At 44.3% G+C, this 21,029-nt stretch overlaps 1 protein-coding gene across 2 annotated transcripts in view; it reads right to left on the reverse strand.

Moving 5' to 3' along the window:
* Window positions 1–21,029, reverse strand: part of LOC118095417 (poly(rC)-binding protein 3) — a 265,815-nt gene that overhangs the window by 180,116 nt on the left and 64,670 nt on the right. For both annotated transcript variants that reach the window (XM_060282171.1, XM_060282172.1), the window contains exon 2: window positions 5,619–5,720. The gene's annotated coding sequence lies outside the window, so the exon portion shown is untranslated. The remainder of the gene's footprint in view (window positions 1–5,618; window positions 5,721–21,029) is intronic.

A 21,029-nucleotide genomic window follows, 5' to 3' on the forward strand; every position in this document is an offset into this window, starting at 1 on the left:
GCAGCAACTCCAGAGTCCGCGACTGGACCTAATGGTCAGGGGTCCCTTTACCTTTACCTAGAGAAAACTGTACATAAATAAAGACACTCACAGGACTGAATGAAATAAAACTCATAATATTTATTGTAAACATTTGGTTAGATCATGAGATGTAATGCTGTAATATAATAAGGAATGTATGTTTAAAGTATAATACAAATTTTTAAAAGGAATTATAGACATTTATAGAATGCATAGTAAACACGCTTAAGTAAGAGTAATGTAGAGAAGCCAGAAGAGGGGGGGGGGAGTTAATTCAGATAAGATATAGATTTAAAGGAGAATAATATTGTTAAGCTTTATTGTATTTAAGATATTTGGAAAAAAATAATAAAAATTATTGGGGGGGAGAGAGTCCAAAGAGCACATTTCCTCACATCTGAGAATTTTAATTTCTTTACACACACACTGAGGACAGAGCTCACCAGTTCCTTCATTTCCGTACCAGGCATTCCACATTCACCAGAAACATGAACAATTACCAATCATCTGTTTTGTATGATGGGATGGGGAAAATTAAACAGAGAATAATTGAAGGTCATCCCAGTTAACTTGTCAAACACCTAGGCTGCAATCTCAACCCAATTTACCTGGGAGTAAATGGCACTGAATTCAATAGGACTTACTTCTGAGTAGACATCTTTAGGCCTGCAGTGGTAATTGTTTAACTGTGTAGTTGACTTTACAGTCAAATTTACAGTCATTTTCTCTCCGCTTTGATTCTTTGCAGGTAGGTTTCGGGACCCTAACACAATCACCTGCACCTTCATTTCAGTTGCATTTATCAAAATACTAGGAGGGGAATCACGATAATTAAATGGATAAATAAAACCACTATAACATTTACAGTGTAGATACTGCTAAGAAACAATTACATTTCTTTATTCTTGTAACAATAAAAGCAATTGTAGGAAAAAAAAATCCTAAATCGGACTAATTTCTATTGAATCATTCTCTAAACTCCTACTACAAATAGCTTCACTTTGGTTGCACCTAGATGTTAACTGGCATGATTCCAATGAAGGGAGAGAAAAGTCCTTTTAGCAGCATTTTTTAAAAAAATAATAATAATACAGCAGTCTAATTATTATTGATTTGCAATATGCACAAAGTTCTCTATACTGGTGTACTTTGGAACCCGGTGTGAGCATTATCCGAAGGTAGTTATGGAACTTCCAGCCCAAGGCAGCTTTGGGTCCCATCCTTAGTCCCTGCACCCCCACCCCCACTCCTGCCACTGCAGCAACTGGATTTACAAAGCCAGCTGTGATGCAAAAACTTCTGCATCACTAGGCAGCATCAACTGAAAATGATTCCACAGAGTTGGGCAACGATGGATGCTTCATTTGGGTTTGCTGTGAAAACTGTGCCAAGTCAAGGGACATTGTCCTCAAAGGTTTGGGGCAAAAAGGTCACAGGGGATTTCTGAGGGATGCAGGGCTCCCTCCATTGAAGCAGGTGTCAACTATACCCATGCCATCAAAAAAACGTTCTGCTGCATGACTACCTGAGGATGAACTGGATGCTTTTTTCCACTGCCTGCAACGCCACACAGCAAGGATAATTATGCACAACAGGATCACCTGCCTGATCCTCTGGAAAATCTCTCCAAATGTTCAGGAATCCACTGTATTTCATTAGGCTCCATCTCTGGAGGTGGGCCACAAATGGCACAACATATGTGTTTGGTAATTTGGTTTCATTCATTCTCACTCTGCAGCCTTGTAGAAGAAGTACCAGAATAATTTTATAAGGTGTTATATTTTCCTTACTAAAGAAACACAGGATGCATTCATCAAAACTGTTACATGAACAAATGCCTGGGCTGCTTAATTCAGGTTACAAATTGTCTTTTCAGACTAGTAACTTCATACTAAGCATTCAGTGCACTGGCTGAAGACAAATGGCAGAAGTTGACACAAATGGCTGGCAACGCATACAGTGGAATACAAAAACCCTGTTAAACTCTATTACCCAAGAGTAATAAGATTATTAATAAAACATTTAAATATAGGATTTTTCTCACACTAGTCCAATGTATTATTTGTCAGTTTTGATGGATGTACTAAGATAATCAAGTAGACTATAAAACACAAAAAAGTAAGTTGGACATGCACATAATTTATTGCAATTTTGAAAAGAAAAACCAACTTATTGAAGAGCAATCCAAACTACAAAATCTGCCCTCTAGAGGGGTTAGGAGAGGTGGATCACACACACACACACACACACACACACACACACACACGGGGGGGGGGGGGGCTTTGCCAGCAGAAAACTCATATGCTGGTGGAGCCACATCTGTTGGAGGTGGTAATACTTCTGAAAACCAGTTGCTGGAAACAGGGCTGGCCTAATCCATTTTGGCACCTGAGGCAAACCACAAAATTGCCCCCTCCAGCCAGGGGAGAAGGGGTGAGTGAAGATCTACATCAGGAACGGGGGGGGGGGGGAATAAAGATCTATAACAGGAACAGGGTGGGGGGAGACCAGCAGCACCTCCTCTTTGCCAAGGTAAGGTAAAGGTAAAGGGGGCCCTGACCATCAGGTCCAGTCGTGTCCGACTCTGGGGTTGCGGCGCTCATCTCGCTCTATAGGCCGAGGGAGCCGGCGTTTGTCCGCAGATAGCTTCCGGGTCATGTTGCCAGCATGACAAAGCTGCTTCTGGCGAACCAGAGCAGCACACGGAAACGCCGTTTACCTTCCCACCCTATTTATCTACTTGCACTTTGATGTGCTTTCGAACTGCTAGGTGGGCAGGAGCTGGGACCAAGCAACGGGAGCTCACCCTGTGGCAGGGATTCGAACCGCCGACCTTCTGATCAGCAAGCCCTAGACTCTGTGGTTTAACCCACAGTGCCAAGAGGCCACTGTAAATGCGGTGGCAGGGGAGGGCTGTTGAGGAGGAGGCAGATCTGTCTTCCAAGAAGTGTGCAGTCATTGCTGCCACTGTGGCGGCAGCAGTGGACAGCAATGCATTATTTGGAGGCAGAATCTGCTGTCCCTGTGGATCCTGCCACCTGAGACAGTCACCTCACCTTTCCTCATATGAGGGTTGGCCCTGACTGGAACCCACAGAATGGGAGAGTGCTGTTGTGCTCAAATCCTGCTTGCAGATTTCTCACACGCATCTGGTTAGCCACTGTGAGAACAGACAGGGCTGATCCACCAGGGCATGGCAGCTCACAGCACTGGGCAGATAAGAAGTGACAGAGAAGGGCTCAAGAAGGGCCGTGGTGGCTGTCAGGCAAGGGGCAGATCAGCACATGGAAACTGCAGAGGCGAGACGGATGGCAAAGCAGGGCAGTCATTGGATGGAGAGAGAATGGGTGCAGCAGCGGAGACAGCTCTGGTGGGTGAAAAGGTGGACTGCGCGTGCATTAAGCAGCCGGCCCTCAAGAACAGCCTTCTGTGAACTGCTCATATTTCACTCAGGATTTCAACACTGGGCTACTCCATTCCATTAGCATTGCCGGGTAAGACATGCACTTTGATGAATGTTTCTGCAGCTTTTACTAGAATGAGCTACAAGAAAAAATGTACTGCTTGTCTTTCACAGCATTTTATCTACAAAATAACCTTCAGGTTCAACTATGGAAAACTATGCTATTGCTGCAGCTAAGCAGTTCTGGCCAAATTAGGCTATCTAACAACAAGAAGAAGCTGCTCTGAGCTCTTTGGATAAGGAGTTGTGTATAGTGTGTAACAAACAGCAGCAGCTGATCCCTCCAAAAGTGGCAGCGCTACAAATTTCCCCAGACTTTGTTACGCTACTTCCCAAAGATCCTCCTCTCTACTCTGTCCCAGTTCCACTTATGGATGCCCTAGGTAAATGGAAACCATGTCCAATAAATGACGAAGAAGAAGGGAGAGTCATAATCTTCACATCCTCATGCTTAACTTCCATATGCCCATCTTGTGGGAATGTTCAGGAATGCGGATGAGGAGATATTGTTTAATATATTCTATCCCCGCTTGCGCTAGCAAGCACCAAACTTTAGCAGAGTAAAAACATTCCCCTTTTGCAAAATACACAGCAGAAAAGCGTTTGCGCAGGCTTGATTTAAGCCACTAAAATAAAGTGTATTTTCCTGGTATTTTCCCCTTTATCCCTCTTCAAAGAAGAGACACAACACAATGCTCTTAAAAGTATAAAAGATGTTTACTTACAATCTTCCTGAGATACAGCATACTCAAGAGGTAGACTTGCTTAGGTAAAAAGTAGTATATACATTGTGAAGTTCACTTATAAGAAGTGAGACTCCATCTCATCTCTCTCTCTGTAGGCTGGAAGCCTAAAGAGAGAATCCTCACTAGATGTTGAGTCCTTCAAGTCCAACAGAGTCTGATCCAAGAGGAGGAAATGGCTTCTCGCTAGTGAATTTATCTGCCACTTTCCCAACTCATTTGCATGTGTATGAACAGGAAACCAAGCTAGTCATGTGTTCCCCCACAGTCCTCCAAGTAGACTCTCTAGGGATTGTTGTGACTTGACTGCACTTAACCCTTTGCATCCCACACATCTTCCATAGGCATGTGGCTGGAAGCCATTTGAAAGAGGATGTTGGACTAGGTGGGCCTTGGTTGCAGTGCATCAGGGACCTTTCATGCTCTGGTGCAAAGCCAAACCCTACTCCTATTCCTCTGTCCCATTTGTATTCAAAAAAATGTTTTTCTCTTTTTCCCTCTGAGTCCCCTCCCCACAAACTTCTGTCCCATAACACAAATCCTTCTTCTTTCAAAAAACAAAAAAACCCACCCCCAATTATTTCCCAAAAAGGAAAGGAAAGCTTTCTGCCACTCACTCATGCCAGCTCTGCCTGTTTCCCCTTCGATCTTATTGAATCCACTCGTTTTTCTCACCAAGTTGAGTAGTGGCTCAGACCTGCAATTCCTCAAGGACTGCCTCACTGCCTCTCCCTGGATGAACCAATTGGGACCCTGAGAGCATCACCTAAACCCCTTCTTTGTGAGCCTCTTCCACGAGAGGTCTAAACTAGAGGGTGGAAACACGAGAATTGGCCTTTTCTGCAGTGGCTCCCCACTTATGGAATGCTCTCCCCAGGGAGCCTCACCTGGCACATTCATTACATATCTTTACAATGCCTTCATTAGACATACCCGTTTGACTCTCATGGCTTCCCCTAAAGATGACTGGGGATTTAAATTTGGCTTTTAGCGATCCCTAGCCCCTCCACTTCCAAAAACAACCCTCCTATTCCCAGGAATCTCCAAAGGGAGAACCAATTTTAGTTGTAAACATACCCATAGCATGGTACATGTTTTATGAACAATGCTCCTAGAGATCAGTTCCAACCCAACAGAAAATATCCACTTATTTAACTGGATAGAGGAGAGTAATAATAAATATGCATTAATGACTGACATATATAATGACATCTTTTTCAACACTCAAAAACATTCAGCTTCCTAACACTCCAAACGAAAGGCTTTTGTAAAATGCTGGGTTTTGTTTCCCATAAAAGGATCAAACAAGCTCTTTGCCTCCTTATCGCCACCATGTTTTGCAGTGCAGTTACAGAAATAATTCATCACAACAAATTAAACCAGTAACTTACCAGTCCAGGATCCTGCTTCAGTTCATTCGTTAGGAACCAGCATTGTGCTGAATGTTTGTTGTGATGCAGTGCTCTGTGTAGTAGAGAAGGAATGGGCCTTAGCTGAAAGAAGAAAAACAGCCATCAAACACTAGCTAGACTTTTAGACAATACTTCACCAACTAGTTATCTGGACCAGATATTGCTTTGTAGCAGCGGAAGGAATACACTGTTAATTGGAAATGTCTCAAACCTGTCAAAATTACAGGTGCAGAAGTACTTCTTAATGGACTGAAATTCTCCAGGGTCTCTGATCTGCCCGGTATTGTGGGGATGATTAGGGAGGCAGGAGAGGATATATTATTTAATCATATCCTTCCTAACTTGCGCTAGCAAGTTCCATACATCCCCCTTTTTAAATTACGTAGCGATCAGCTTGTTGCTGACTCATTTGAGTCTTACTATTAAAGATTCCTTCCTGGTAAAATCCCTTCTAATCCCTCTTAAAAAAGAATAAACACATTAACGTTAATATAAAAGTAGTTTACTCACTGATTCATTCAGGTTCACAGACATATCCCTAAAGGCAGGCTTAGGTTACATAAGAACTAGAACTATTCCATAAAGAAGTTAGTCTCAAGTGACTGCGACTAAGCAGTCACTTCTCCAAACACAGAGCAGCATAAAAAATAGAGAAGACACACTGATCAGAACATGGAGGCTGAGTGCTCCTCCATGCTAGCACAACAGAAAACACCCTCTTCAAGTCACATGTAGTGGAAGTCTGTCCCAGCTCAGGAGGAAACAGGAAGTCTTCTCCTGAGTAGAACAAAACATCCCCTAATATATCCACCGTAGGAATGTTGTACTTGACTGCAGTTTTACATCCCACAAGTATAACCATAAGGAAAAACTAAAGCAAGATGTCAAACTAGCCATGAATTGAAAACCAGACTGAGCCAACCACATTTCCCCTTCAAACTGGAATAGAATCTAAATAATTATTGAAAGTCAGTTGACAAACCCCAATCTATTGATTCAGAAACAGATGCAGTGTTTTAACATTTGGTGGTAAAGCAGAAGCTATAGTGAGCGCTTAAAATCAGAATTTGGGAGTTTGTCTAGGCTTCTATACCTGACTTACCTCATTAAGACTGCAATCTAGGAGGTCCCAATATACAATGTGAAGTGATATAAGATTTTGTGTTTGATATGTATTTGTCTTTCTCTTTCTCTTTTTTCTTTTTTTCTGTTTTATCTTTTTTCGTACTATTGTTGTATTTTTGAAAATTTTAATAAAACATTTTATATATATATATAAATCTACTGTAACTAGCAATCTACTGTAACTTGCTAGGAAGTCATGAGACAGGTGAAAAAAGGACAACATTTTTGTGTACTTTAAAGTGCAGTCATATCTCGGGTTACAGACGCTTCAGGTTGTGTGTTTTTGGGTTCACCGTGCCGAACCCAGAAGTACCGGAATGGGTTACTTCCGGGTTTCGGTGCTCGCGCATGTGCAAAAGCACCGAATCATGACCCGCGCCTGCGCAGACATGGCACAGCAGGTTGCGAACACTGCGGGTTGCGAATGTGCCTCCTGCACGGATCACGTTCGCAACCCAAGTGTCCACTGTATGTTACCCATGCAGCAGTGCTTAGCTAGCATCTATAGCTTTTTGCTATTTTTTTATTATTGTTTCTTAACATTTGACCTAAAGGCTAGCATATGCAACAGCCCTTAGACTGCATCTTACGTGGTTAGGGGATGCATGGCTGTTGTATCCTCCTCGCACCATGTTCCCCAGATCCCAGCTTTCCAAGACTGCTCGGGGATGGTGGCATGGGGACGTGGCAGTCATGCACCCTTCAATCCCAACCTCACCTTTGCTGGCGAGGCTGGGATCGAGAGGTGCGTGGCTGTTGCACTCTTCTCATGCCACCCTCCCCAGATCCGCAGAGGGCAGCAGGGGTTGGGCAGGCACAGTGGGTACTGTTTGTCCTCTGCCCCTCTCCTTGACCCACCCACCCACACATGCCCGGGCACCAGCGAGACACACTCTGCCTCTGCGTTAGTGAAAATTCTGTAGCTGACAAGCATATAATATATTCACTTTGTATTTGAGCGCCATTAGTCATTTATAAGACATGTGTTGGACACATGTTATATGAAGTTAGGTGGCTCTCCCGGTAGTCATCAAGTTTGTTTTCAGTTTGGCGCTAGGTGTAGACCTGTTTTTATTCTGTCGGGTATTTCAGATATACTGGTTTTAGTCAATCTAACCCTAGAATTTTTGTCTGTTCCACTGCTTGCTGTTTTGTGCTTCTGTTGTTTTTATTGTATAAAAACTAACAGCCTCATACCTGGCACTGTTCAGGAATTCTAAGAAAACAAAATATCAGTTCTGTTTTGAAAGGTCCATTCCACCATCTTGATTCAAAATGGTGTCCAATTGCATTCAAGGAAAGGTGAAAACCTGCTTCTTGATCTCAGGAACCATCATGCAAAAGTTGGTTACAACCTTAAGAGGTGCTCAGATACCAACAAACAAAATAACTTCCTATAATATCTTGCAGATAGTAAATGTTAAAAACCCTTGGCAAGCATTCTTAGGATGCAAGACTATACTCAATTACATGGGAGCAAGTTGCTTTGAACCCAAAAGGGCATACTTCTGAATAGGTGTGTACAGGATGGTGCTCTTTAAAATTCACAAATAACAAAAATAAATACAGTCTGATGGTGTACTTTTCCCTTCTTCACTTTGGTTTGCTGCCTATCCCCCAGTCAGGGTTCCCTGGGGAAATTTGTCTTTGGTTCAATTCACAGCTATCCTTTCTCTCACTACCTTTGCACTGATTGTGAGCGCTCAGACCCCATCCCTAGATTTATATACCTGTCAGAATCAATTGCCATTCCCCCACAATGTTCTGATCTTTTCCCACACTTCCCAGCCATCATTTTTCATGCACGTGTCTCCTCCTCTATTCCCAATGCAACAAACTTCTTTTATTTCGCTACACTTGTTCAGAAATGTTGACATGTACACTGCATGTTTTCAGGTATCTACTTTCCTTTCTTTGTTTTAGTCTACAAAATCTTCAGATTATATATCCAAATGATAGTTTGACACATATTGACCCGAGACTGGCAGAATGGAAAGTCATTGTCGGTCAACCTCACCCCTCTATCACCCCAACTGCAATATGGGGACAATAATACTGACCTACCTTAAGGAGTTGTTTGAAGTAGTCGGGATTTTAATAAAGGGCTATATAAATACTCATCATAATTTGTTAAAAATTATTTACTCTGAGTAGATCCACTGAAATTAATGAAACTGACTAAGTTGTGCCCATTAATTTCAATGTGCCTACTATGAGTAAAACTTACTTGACTACCACCTGATAAGTCATATGTCTCACTCTTTGAATGCCAGTTCCTATTCTAAGTTTACTGGCTTTTGGGCACATACAGATTTAATATACTAGTCATGGGTGTAGCCAAGAGGGGGCAGGGAGGGGCAACTGCCCCCCATCAAGAAAAATCAAGAGAATATGTAGCTGAGCTTCTGCCCCCCAATAAAAGGCCTGTCCCCCCTAACAAAAATCCAGGCTACACCCATGATACTAGTTCTATGTTCCTATCTCACTTCAAGGACAAGACTGCAATCCTATTCTCACTTACCTGGGAGGAAGCCCACTGCAAAAACTTTTTTCTGAGTAGACATGCATAAAACCAGGAGAAATGTAAAGTACTACACTTGGGCAAAAAAAATGAAAGGCACAAATACAGGATGGGTGACACCTGGCCTGAGAGCAGTACATGTGAAAAGGATCTAGGAGTCTTGGTAGACCACAAACTTGACATGAGTCAACAGTGTGATGCAGCAGCTAAAAAAGCCAATGCAATTCTAGGCTGCATCAATAGGAGTATAGCCTCTAGATAAAGGGAAGTAATAGGACTACTGTATTCTGCTCAACGGGAGCTCACGCGCGACCTTCCTCCCTTCTCCCAGCGGGCCAGGGCCTTCCTGGCCGTCTCCCGCAACTCCGGCGCTTGCTGGGTCCACGGCCGTTTCCTTCCCAACAGGATGCTGCATTTCATTGGTAGAGGTGCTGCCATGTGGCGTCGCCTCTACCAATGAAACACAGTGCCGGGGTGAGGGATGACCCTGGCGCTGCAGAGCGGAACAGGGTCCTAGTGCCCCTGTTCTGCTCGCTTACCTCCCTACTCTCCCAGCGCGGCTGGTGGAGGGAAAAGGGAGGCTGCCACGCAGCTCCCCCACTTGCTGGGGCACCCCTCAGTGCCCCCTGATCGCCCAGGCGCCCTGGCGCAACACGCCACTAGAGTCAATGGGCGAGCCGGGCCTGACTCACGGTTCTACATTCTGAGCTATTTGTCCATTCACACATATACAACATTTTCCCAAGGTCATTGCCCGGACCTGCACCTTTTTAATTGAATACATTACAATTTAGAACAACACATATATTAATACATTCATGGAATGTACTATTTACTAGCTTCCTTTACACTTTTTTGTTTCAATGTTGTTCATTTTATATATTTTATAGTTAACATGACCTGAGTTTAGCAGGACATGAATGAACTATAGTACCGGTATCTTCAAATTTACACAAAACAAATGCACAAAATGCACAAAACAACCCAAAGCACAGTTTCACTTGCCCATCTGCTTTGAGTGTGCTGTGAAGCATGACTGCTCCACCTGTAGCTAAATCTCATTTGGGATTCACCAGCCTCCACACTTGCCTGCAATATGCCCACGGACTATTCTCTCTCCCATCTGACAAGCTTTATTTGCACTTTGGTTCACAATAAATATACTTAACCTTGCCCCCCTCTAGAATCCACACCTCACTGAATTCCTCCAAGAGATGGTCTGAGAACTATTAAGCTCCTCCCTGCTCAGCCCCCGCATCTTTAACATGGCTAGGAAGAGCTGGAGCACCTGGAACAGGCAGAAAGTGCTTCTCCTGCTGATGTGCAGGGTGCAAATGAGGGTGCAAATGCCCCTGGAGTGTTAGGAGGTGATGCTTTGGCAGCCATGTTTGTTCACCATACAGTATCTCAGAGAATCATCATGTCTTGATGCTCTCGGGGCCATTTGTGGCCTCACTTGAATTCAACGTGTGTCAGTAATGGTAGCAACTGCATAATTTTACAGTTTCTCAAATGATATCCTTTAAAAATGTTGATCCTTCAAAAACTTCAACTGTGCTCTGAATCTAATGCTAGTCTATGAATACACTGCCATATAACCAAAGGGCACAATTTGTCTAGACATTACATGCACTGCGAAATTTCTTTCTAGCTATTGATTATCTAATGATCCTTTTAACAAGGCACTCCTATTATGTCTGATTGATGTGGGGAATACATTTCCTCCTTCCTTTTCAGAAGTTAAGTGTCAATTTGGAGATGGAAGATCAAAACCATCACACCAATTAAACTTCTGCTATATTGCTTCCTTGACATACACAACAAATCTATATCATTGCGTCTGTGATTTTATATAGCTAGAATGCAAAAGGTAATAAAATTAGCCAAGTAACAATGGCAATAAGGATCATTTTAATGGCTCTTTCAGTACAAAGCACTTCGTATTCATTACTTCATTGCAATCCTTACAACATCAACAACCCTGTAAGGTAGGTTTGTATTATTACTCCCATATTGCAGATGAGGTGCTGAGACTAAAATGGGTGACTTCTTGATTTGTATCTTAGCCTTTTAGCCTATGCTGCTAAAAGCAAAGCTTCTGGTAATTCAACATGCTACAGCTATTTACAAATTCTATCTGCTTAGAACAAATGTAGACTCTCACAATACAGCACAACACACATGTAGTAAGAACATGCATTAGAACACAAGAAGAGCCTGCTGGATCATGCCAGTGGCCCATCTGGTCCAACATCCTGTTCGCACAGGGGTCAACCAGGAAGAAGAAGAAGAAGAAGAGTTTGGATTTGATTTCCCGCTTTATCACTACCCGAAGGAGTCTCAAAGCGGCTAACATTCTCCTTTCCCTTCCTCCCCCACAACAAACACTCTGTGAGGTGAGTGAGGCTGAGAGACTTCAGAGAAGTGTGACTAGCCCAAGGTCACCCAGCAGCCGCACGTGGAGGAGCGGAGACACGAACCCGGTTCCCCAGATTACGAGTCTACCGCTCTTAACCACTACACCACACTGGCTCTCTCCCGACACAGGGACCAGAACATGAGCCCGAGGCAGCACTCTCCCCTTGTGTGGTTTCCAGCATTTTGAAGCAGTGCTGTCTCCCAACTGTGGAAGCAAAGCATGGCCTTCAAGGCTAGTAGCCATTGATAGCCCTCTCCTCCCATGAACTGGTCAAATCCACTTCTAAAGCTATCCATGCTGGTGACCATAGCGGCAGCACATATCTTCCCAGCGCCTGGGGTGGGTGCGCCTGGGCGCACTGGGGGGCAGGGTGTGGAGGGTGACATGAGGAGAACACAGCAGGGCAGGCAGGCAGGCATCCTTCCAATCTGCCCATTTGGCATAAGAAGCAAAATGCGACCCTGGAAGAAACCGCCCCCCAGGGCAATGACCCCCCTCACGCTGCCCACCCTATGCCTCTCAGTGAGCATCACTATCTCATGAGTTCTATAGTTTGACTATGCACTGCAGGAAGTAGTACTTTCTTTTATCAGTCCTGGACTGCAAAACTATTTGGAATGTTGCCGTGATCAGACTGCATCTGGTTGGCACAGAATAGACCCAGCAAACAAGGTCCTTTACATTTGGGTAGGGACAGCTCCACACAGTATGTCTGCAGTGGGATATATCTGTGTTAGACATTGCACACGTCCAAACCCAGATTGGCTTAGGTTTTTTTTTGTCTGAGATACCTTCAGGTCACTCCTAATAAGAGCTATTTTCGATGAAGAAGGCCACAAAACCATGCGCTGTTGAGTGCCCTGGAGCACCAAGCCATAAGGCACCTTTGCCTGAGACCTCTGCTGAGACTCAAGTTGCAAGGGGCATATGGCTTGGTAAGTTACATTTCCACCAAAACCCCCTGCTAGCAACCTTTACAGATGCTATTTCTCAGCCATTGAGAGACTATGTTATGTGTGGCCTGTGATATCTTGATATAGTCAGAAACTGGACTGAAGATGTCTAAAGATTATTTCGCCTTTGATGTATTATTTGAACATGGAGATTTGGATGTCTACTTTAAGACTTAAATGTTTCAAGAAATAGGAAGTTCTACCAGCATTAGATAAGTGGCTGAAGCTTTAATAAACAGTGATAACATTTGATATTTTAAGGACTTTAATACTGAAGCAACTGGATGAAAGATTTGAATTCCCATCCAGCTCCCTATACAGGAAATTAGTATGCAATCGAGTGATGAGGAACTGAAGGGATTAGAGATCCCAAAAATCTATTCTGTGCACTTTAAATGCTGTGGGATATTTATGAGATTATTTTAATTCTCTCTTTTGATTATTTATGATTATTTTGAGACTGAGCTATTATTTTAGGCTACTGAGCTACATTCATACTTAAACAATTTGTAATTAGAGAACTGGAAAATGATCAAGAGAATCAACTAGTTGAAAGAAGAAAGGCTGTGAATATCTTAAGGGAGAAATATACTGCCATCAAAATATAGCAGGGAAAGGAGTTCCAAGATGCACCTTAAGAATGTCTTGATTGTGGAAAGACAGACCATTTTTGCTTAGATAAAAAGAAAACTAAATCTGTAAGGAATAAGTTGGCACAGGTACTTTAAGTATATATTATTGAATTACTGTCTGTTGACCATTTTAAATTTATATAATTAATGCTTATAATAATGGATTGTTAAGAATGTTTATTGTCAGGCAGAGGGATAGTGAAAGCCAAGTGGAATTTTTAAGACTGGGACACTGTGCTTAGACAATGTGGTTAACAATTCCATGGGAGTCATGTGGGCACATGTGAATTCAAAGGGGGTGAAAACCTGTCTGACATTTGCTTAAATTTGGGTTTCTTTGAAACTCTGTTCCAAGTGATCTCTTTAAAAAGGGATGGGTCTTTGTTAATGCTTTACACAGAGCCTATATATATACCATGGTGCACAGTAAAATAACTGTGGACTCTCCCCTTAAGAATAGCCCAACCTAGGAAAAATCTTACTGCTGACTGCATATATAGCCCTATTTAATACATCTGTTATGCCAGCATCTCTATGGAGCATGAATGAAAAAATCAAGCTTCAACAGACAACATACAGGTCGCCTTCAGACTTGTTCCAAAGGGACCAAACTAGGTTCCATTTTACTCTGTAGCCACCATTTCTCCTATTCATGTTTACTTTGAAATAAGCTTCTATGTTACTGAAGATGCTCTCACATACGGTGTATATCAGCAGCTCTTGCTACATTTCAACTTCTACATATTTCTGCCATAAACAACAGCAGGTGGTAGAGACAGAGATACTGTTTTTGTGGGAAACAAAAGTATAACTTTCCAGAAACTATTGAAGCTGTTTTGACAGTTCCAGTGAGAGTGGCTCATTAAGAAAAAATAATATTTTGTTACATTCTATTTCGGAGGGAAGGGCTCTTCTCCAGTATTATTTGATGCAATGAGATTTCTAATTTCCAGATCTCTTACGTTAGCAAGTTAAAAGAAACTGTCTATCAAAGAGCTGGTTTCCTGTGACACCAGGTCTGTTGTAATAGTCTGGAGCAGGGGTAGGCAACCTAAGGCCCGTGGGCCACAAGCGGCCCACAGGGGTCGTTTAACCGGCCAACAAGGGCCCCCCCTGAACCAAGCTTGGCAAGTCCCCACACGCTGCGCTAAAGTGGTGCAGTGTGGTGTGGGGACTCGCTTCCACAGTGCCAGAAATCGCATCTGCGCAGATGTTGGAAATCGTGTCTGCGCAGACGCCGGAAATCATGGCCGCGTGCGCAATCTGGCCCATGGAGCAGGGGCGTAGCCAGGATCAAAACTAGGGGGGGGGCAAGCCATGGTCGTTCAGGGGCGGGGCCAAGGCACAGAAGGGGAGGGGCCACAAAGTGGGAGGGGCTAAAGGGCCAACGGGCCTGATGACATCGTGGCGGTGGCAGCAGCGGCCACCTTGTGCTTCTGGGGCTGGTAGCGTTGGCGGCTACCCTGCTTGGCTGGAGAGGACGGGAGGGTCGGGCAGGTGAGAGGGGGTGGCAGGGCGGGCGAGGGCGAGGCAAGACACAGCCGCAGCCACGACGGCTCCGAGGCGTTGCTGCATATCAGCATAATATTTCAACCATGGTTCAAGCCCCACCTTAGGGAAAAAATCATGCATTGCAGGGGGTTGGACTAGATGACCCTTGTGGTCCCTTCCGACTACAATTCTATGATTCTATTGATATATTACCATAGCATATGCATCATTCTGCTTTCTTGAATTGTCCTACTCCTAGGCATAGCATCTAACTCCTAGAGGCCTAGGTGCCCCCCCCAATTACTGGTAAATACCGTATTTGAAAGAGTCATCCCCCCATGTTGATGGGCTTTCTATGTGGGGCTTATCTGCCCCCCCCATATTTTATTAAGGATGGAAGATGGAGGGAAGGAAGGAAGAAATAGAGAGAGAGATAACTCATATTTGTGGGTGTCTCTGGATGACGGTGTGATGCTGGAACTCTGCAGCAAGAGGACAGGAGGGTCGGGCAGGCGAGAGGGGGTGGAAGGGCGGGCGAGGGCGGGGCAAGGCATGGCCGCAGCCACGATGGCTCCGAGGCGTTGCTGCATATCAGCATAATATTTCAACCATGGTTCAAGCCCCACCTTAGGAAAAAAATCCTGCATTGCAGCGGGTTGGACTAGATGACCCTTGTGGTCCCTTCCGACTACAATTCTACAATTCTATTGATATATTACCATACCATATGCATCATTCTGCTTTCTTGAATTGTCCTACTCCTAGGCATAGCAGCCAACTCCTAGAGGCCTAGGTGCCTCTCCCCCCCCCCAATTACTGGTAAATACCGTATTTGAAAGAGTCATCCCCCCATGTTGATGGGCTTTCTATGTGGGGCTTATCTGCCCCCCCCCCGTATTTTATTAAGGATGGAAGAGGGAGGGAAGGAAGGAAGAAATAGGGATAACTCATATTTGTGGGTGCCTCTGGGTGACGCTGTGATGCAGCTTTCTCTCTGCTTTCTCTCTGCTCTGGGTGAAGCTGTGAAGCAGCTTTCTCTCTGCTTGATTTACAGCAGGCACGTCCAACAGGTAGATTGTGATCTACCAGTAGATCACTGGATGTCTGTGGTAGATCACTGGTAGGTCACTGGCACCCCTAAAAAAAGCTCACCCAAAATTTTCCTCCTCCCTCAAAAAAATTGAACTATGACCTGAAGCCCTAAACAAAAATGGGCCTCCCTCCTAAAAGAAGCTCAAAAAGTTTGACCTAAACTCCAAAAAAACAGGGCTTCCCTTCCTTTAAAAAAAAACTAAACAGCTTTGACCTGAACCCCCCAAAAGGGGGTAGATCACCCCCAGTTTTAAACTCTGAGTAGATCAGAGTCTCTTGGGAGGTGGCCACCCCTGATTTACAGTATACAGATGCAGGAGGAGGGGCAGACTGGAACACCAATGCTTTTTATAAACATCACTGTGTCTGTCAAAGCTACAGCCCCCCCTTTCTTATTCACTTCTTTTTAGCCTTGCAGAGCCACCTTATTCAAATTGAATCCTCTGAGTCTGCACCCTCATTAAATCGCCAATAGAACTCTTAATGCTCCTGAATGCTCATTAACAACTGCCACTTAAGAACAATAGGGTGAAATGGTCAGCTATCGAATCTTGCCTGGGGATATATGCTCCATTGTCTTAACTGCTTAACTACTGGTAGCCACTTTCCTTTATTTATTTGATGTGTTTTTGTTACTGCTGTGTCCCCCCCCCCCCCAGCAAGCGGAGACTTAGCTGCTCTTGCTAAAGCAAAGCCCTTTCCACTTCAGTTTTTGGAGGGGAAAAGTGCTGGTTATGGTCTGTAAAATACATTAATTTTTTTGCTTCTAGGGGGGGCAGCTGCCCCCCTGCCTACGCCCATGCCATGGAGGGATCTCCACTAGAGTGAACCAGCCCAGGCAGGGTTACCTTGCCGACAGGTGAGCAGAACCAGGGCTGGCCCAAGACATTTTGGCACCTGAGGTGAAACACAATATGGTGCCCCTCCCTCCCTGCCAAGGAAGATGGGGTGAGTAACGATCTACATCAGGATCTGCTGCCCCTGTGGATCCTGCTGCCTGAGGGAGTCACCTCACTCTGCCAGCCCTGAACAGAATGCCTAAAGAGTCTCATTCAGTCATTAAATTGGGCTGCTTCAAATGCAATCTTTAAATATAATATTTATTGCACAATATTTTGGGACTCCAGTCTGAAACCTTGGGGGGCTATTCTCAGTCAGTGTAGACCAGCCTTTCTCAACCATGGTTCCCCAGATGTAGTTGGACTGTAACTCGCATCATCCCTTGCTAGCAGGACCAGTGGTCAGAGACGGTGGCAGTTGATTTTATCTTTCAGAGCCTGTGGGAGACCTCGTGTGTCCTGTTTCCTTTGGATAAGAGAGCATGCTAGAGCCTTGCGGTATTCCTGCAGTATCAGTTTGCATGTGAAGTTGCCTCACACTGAGTCAGACTGTTCACCTTGTCCACTGTCACTCAAGGCCTTCTCAGTGGTGGCTGCTCCCAGACTTTGGAACTCTCCCTAGAGAAGCTAAACTGCCTCCCTCCTTGGTGTCCTTCCATTGATAGGTGAAGACTTTCCTGTCCCAACAGGTTTGGGGAACGGACTGCTTTTAATGAAAAGGCTGGTGCTTTGCTGCTTTAATTGTAATTATCTGCATATTGGCAAAAATATATTTAGGCTCAATTGCTTTTTAATTATTTTTCTTATTTTTATCTTTCTTCTTCTTCTTCTTCTTCTTCTTCTTCTTCTTCTTCTTCTTCTTCTTCTTCTTCTTCTTCTTCTATCACTCGTAGCCGAGTAAGATTGTCTTACATAAACACAATTTTAACAATGGGTCCGTAAATGACTGTGGAGGCCAATTCTGGATCCACACATCCTTCCACAGTGGGAACATTGGTTTCCAGGCAGGAGTTGATCATGGGGTGGAATTGCCAAGCGTGCCTTCCTCTTAGCATGTTTCTCCCTTGCCTCCTGAGATCGAGTTTCTTCAAAGCCCATGACACCTTTGGTAAAGGCTGTTCTCCAACTGGAGTGCTTGCAGCAGGGGCGTACCCAGGATCAAAACTAGGGGGGGGGCAAGGGGCGGGGCCAAGGCACGGGAGGGGAGGGGCCACAAAGTGGGGATGTGGGCGGGGCTACAGAGCCCAGGTGAAATCAAAATAAACCTGAAGCGACGGCGGCGAAGGGGAGAAAACCAGCGGCCGCCTAGAGGAGAAGAGGGAAGTCTGGGGTGGGCGGGGGGGGGGGGAGAGAAGGGAACCAGGCTTGGATCGGGGCCTCCGCGGAGGTCTGGAGCAAAGCCCCGGCCTCCGCGAAGCTATCCGAGGCTCCGTTGCTGCAGCGGTCTGGCAGGCGCTGAACGACTCCCGACGTTCGGGAGACCTTTGAGCACAGCCGCGCTGTGCGCATACGCCCTGCACGGCAGCCGCCGGAGTCCACAGCCGCGCTGTGCGCATGCGCCCCGCTTTGCGCATGCGCAAAGGTCTCCCGAACGTCGGGAGCGTCAGCCCTTGCCCCCTCCCACACAGCGCGGCTGTGTGGACTCCGCACGGCTCGGGCGCAAGAGACTGCTGCGGGCGCCGAACTCGCGCTCCGCTGGGCTGTCCTCCGCCTCTGCCCACCAGCCCCGCCGGCAGCGCCACTCTTGCCCGCAGCTGCCCGACCGGCCCTGCCTCTAGAGTAGGGCAGCGGCCCCTCCCTGCCCCGCGGTGGGTACGCCCTTGGCTTGCAGGCCAGTGTTTCCCAGTTGTCAGTGTTTATACTACATTTTTTTTAAAGATTTGCCTTGAGACAGTCTTTAAACCTCTTTTGTTGACCACCAGCATTACGCTTTCAATTTTTAAGTTCGGAATAGTTGCTTTGGAAGACGATCATCAGGCATCTGCACAACATGACCTGTTCAATGAAGGTGATGTTGAAGAATCATTGCTTCAACACTGGTGATCTTTGCTTCTTCCAGTACACTGATAATTAGTTCGCCTGTCTTCCCAAGTGATGTGCAAAATTTTTCGGAGACATTGTTGATGGAATCCTTCGAGTAGTTGGAGATGGCATTTATAAGTGGTCCATGTTTCACAAGCATATAGTAAGGTTGGTAGTACAATAGTTTTGTAAACAAGCATTTTGGTTTCCCTGCAAATGTTCCGGTCCTCAAACACTCTGTACTTCAATCGGGAGAAAGCTGCACCCGCAGAGACATGGCAATGCTGGATTTCAGCATCAATGTTGGCCCTTGTGGAAAGGTAACTGCCTAGGTAGGAGAAGTGATCAACATTTTCCAACGTTACACCACTGAGTTGGGTTATTTTGTACTTGTTGGTGCAGCACTTTTGTTTTTTGGATGTTGAGTGATAGGCCAAGCTTTTCATAAGCTTCTGCAAAGATATTTAGGATGGTTTGGAGGTCATCCTCTGAGCGTGTGCACACTACGTTGTCATCAGCATACTGAAGCTCTATGACAGATGTTACGGTAACCTTACTGTTTGCTTTCAGCCTGTTCAGATTGAAGAGCTTTCCATCTCTTCGATATATGATTTCTATTCTGGTGGGGAGTTTCCTGTCGACAAAGGGTAGGATCATGGCAATGAAAATAATGAATAGAGTTGGGGCAATAACACAACCCTGTTTAACACCTGATCCCACTGTGAATGGTTCACTTTGAGAGCCATTATTATCTGTGATTGTTGCTGCCTTGAGTCCCTGTCAGGGAGAAAAGTGGGGTATGAGTAGTAACAACATAAGTAGCAACTTGCCGGCATGGTACCCGAAATCCTTTAACTGAGAATGCTATGGATTGAATTTTGGGCCTTGAACAGGCAATGTACCTGCTCTGCCATTGAGCTATAGCTCTTCCCTGGTACTGTACTCTGTTTATACATTTGTTTCTTTACAGAATATCAGTTTCTCAAAACTGAAACAACTATCCTTGAATCATGTTGACAGAAAAACACATGTGCCCCAATGTGCTTCAGCTTTAGCAGACAAGCTAAAAGTCTTCAACACCCTGTGCATCCAAAATTCAAGCATTCTACACAATGTTTTTCATCAGCTCCCCTAGTTGGGCAACATCAGGATAAATTAGCACTAAAACATTTTCCTGGGGACTTTTTATATAAAAAAATCACAAAGTGATGTAGGAAAGTGGAGAGCTGAATTTAAGATGGAAAAACTGAAAGAAACCATGCCTGCCTACACTTACAGTATTTAGCAGGCTTTGTACTACTTATTTGCATCCTTTTGAACACAGAAGAAAAATAATGTATCTTAATGATTTTATGCAGTGACATTCATTACACACTTTCTGGTACCTATGTGAAACGTCATCTTCTCAAATATGCGTGTGTGTATTTCCGCAGAAAGCTAGTCTTATACAGTTTCTAAGCTGATTTAGAGGTCGGGAGCCTATGTGGTTTCTCACTCTCTTGGTGACCTAGTGCACATTGAAATCTTGTTGTATTCTTTGGTAAACTGACTTGTTAATTCATGCTGCGTTGAGATGAGTAGCTTGTATTATTGGGGTTTTGGTTATGAATTTTGTTCCAATGCTATAATTGGGTTCCCCCCGCCTATGAAAGATGTAAATTTGTTTTTATATGCCACAACTGCAGCTAGAATATTATTAGCAAAGTATTGGAAGACACAGAAGATACCTACAGTGAAAGAATGGCAAATAATGATGTTGGACTCTATGGAACTTGCTGACCTGACCGGAAGACTACGCGACCGGGGAGAAGAGAAGGTGGAAGAGGAATGGAAGAAATTTAGAAGGTATTATAAAAAATACTGTAGAATTGATGTATGAGTAGAATTAGAAGCGATTGTGAAGTTGCAGGTTTAAAAAAATATGTGAGATATAACGGAAAAAAGGTTAGAATATTATAATGAGTTGTAAAATTGAGAAGATTATGTTGTAATTGTAATTGATATAGAATTTGCCAAGAATGTTAGGCAATGAACCGCTAGAAGGGGGACTCAGGGAAGTCCCCTACTAAAATGAGGGGGGGGGGAATGGAATATCTGTTGTTGTAGTTTTTTAAAAATTTTCTCTCTTTTTATTTTTTTTATTTTTGTTCTTTTTCAAATATGAATGTTATACCAATGTATAATTACATGAATGTTATTCTTTTCTTTTTATAAAATTTAATGTTTTTTTTTAAAAAAAATGGGTTCCCCCCCCCGCCCCATATTAGATGCAGGCAGGTGGGGCTTGTCAACCTGA

The sequence above is a fragment of the Zootoca vivipara genome, chromosome 13 (genome assembly GCF_963506605.1).
Source record: "Zootoca vivipara chromosome 13, rZooViv1.1, whole genome shotgun sequence".
In the NCBI taxonomy this organism is placed as follows: domain Eukaryota; kingdom Metazoa; phylum Chordata; class Lepidosauria; order Squamata; family Lacertidae; genus Zootoca; species Zootoca vivipara.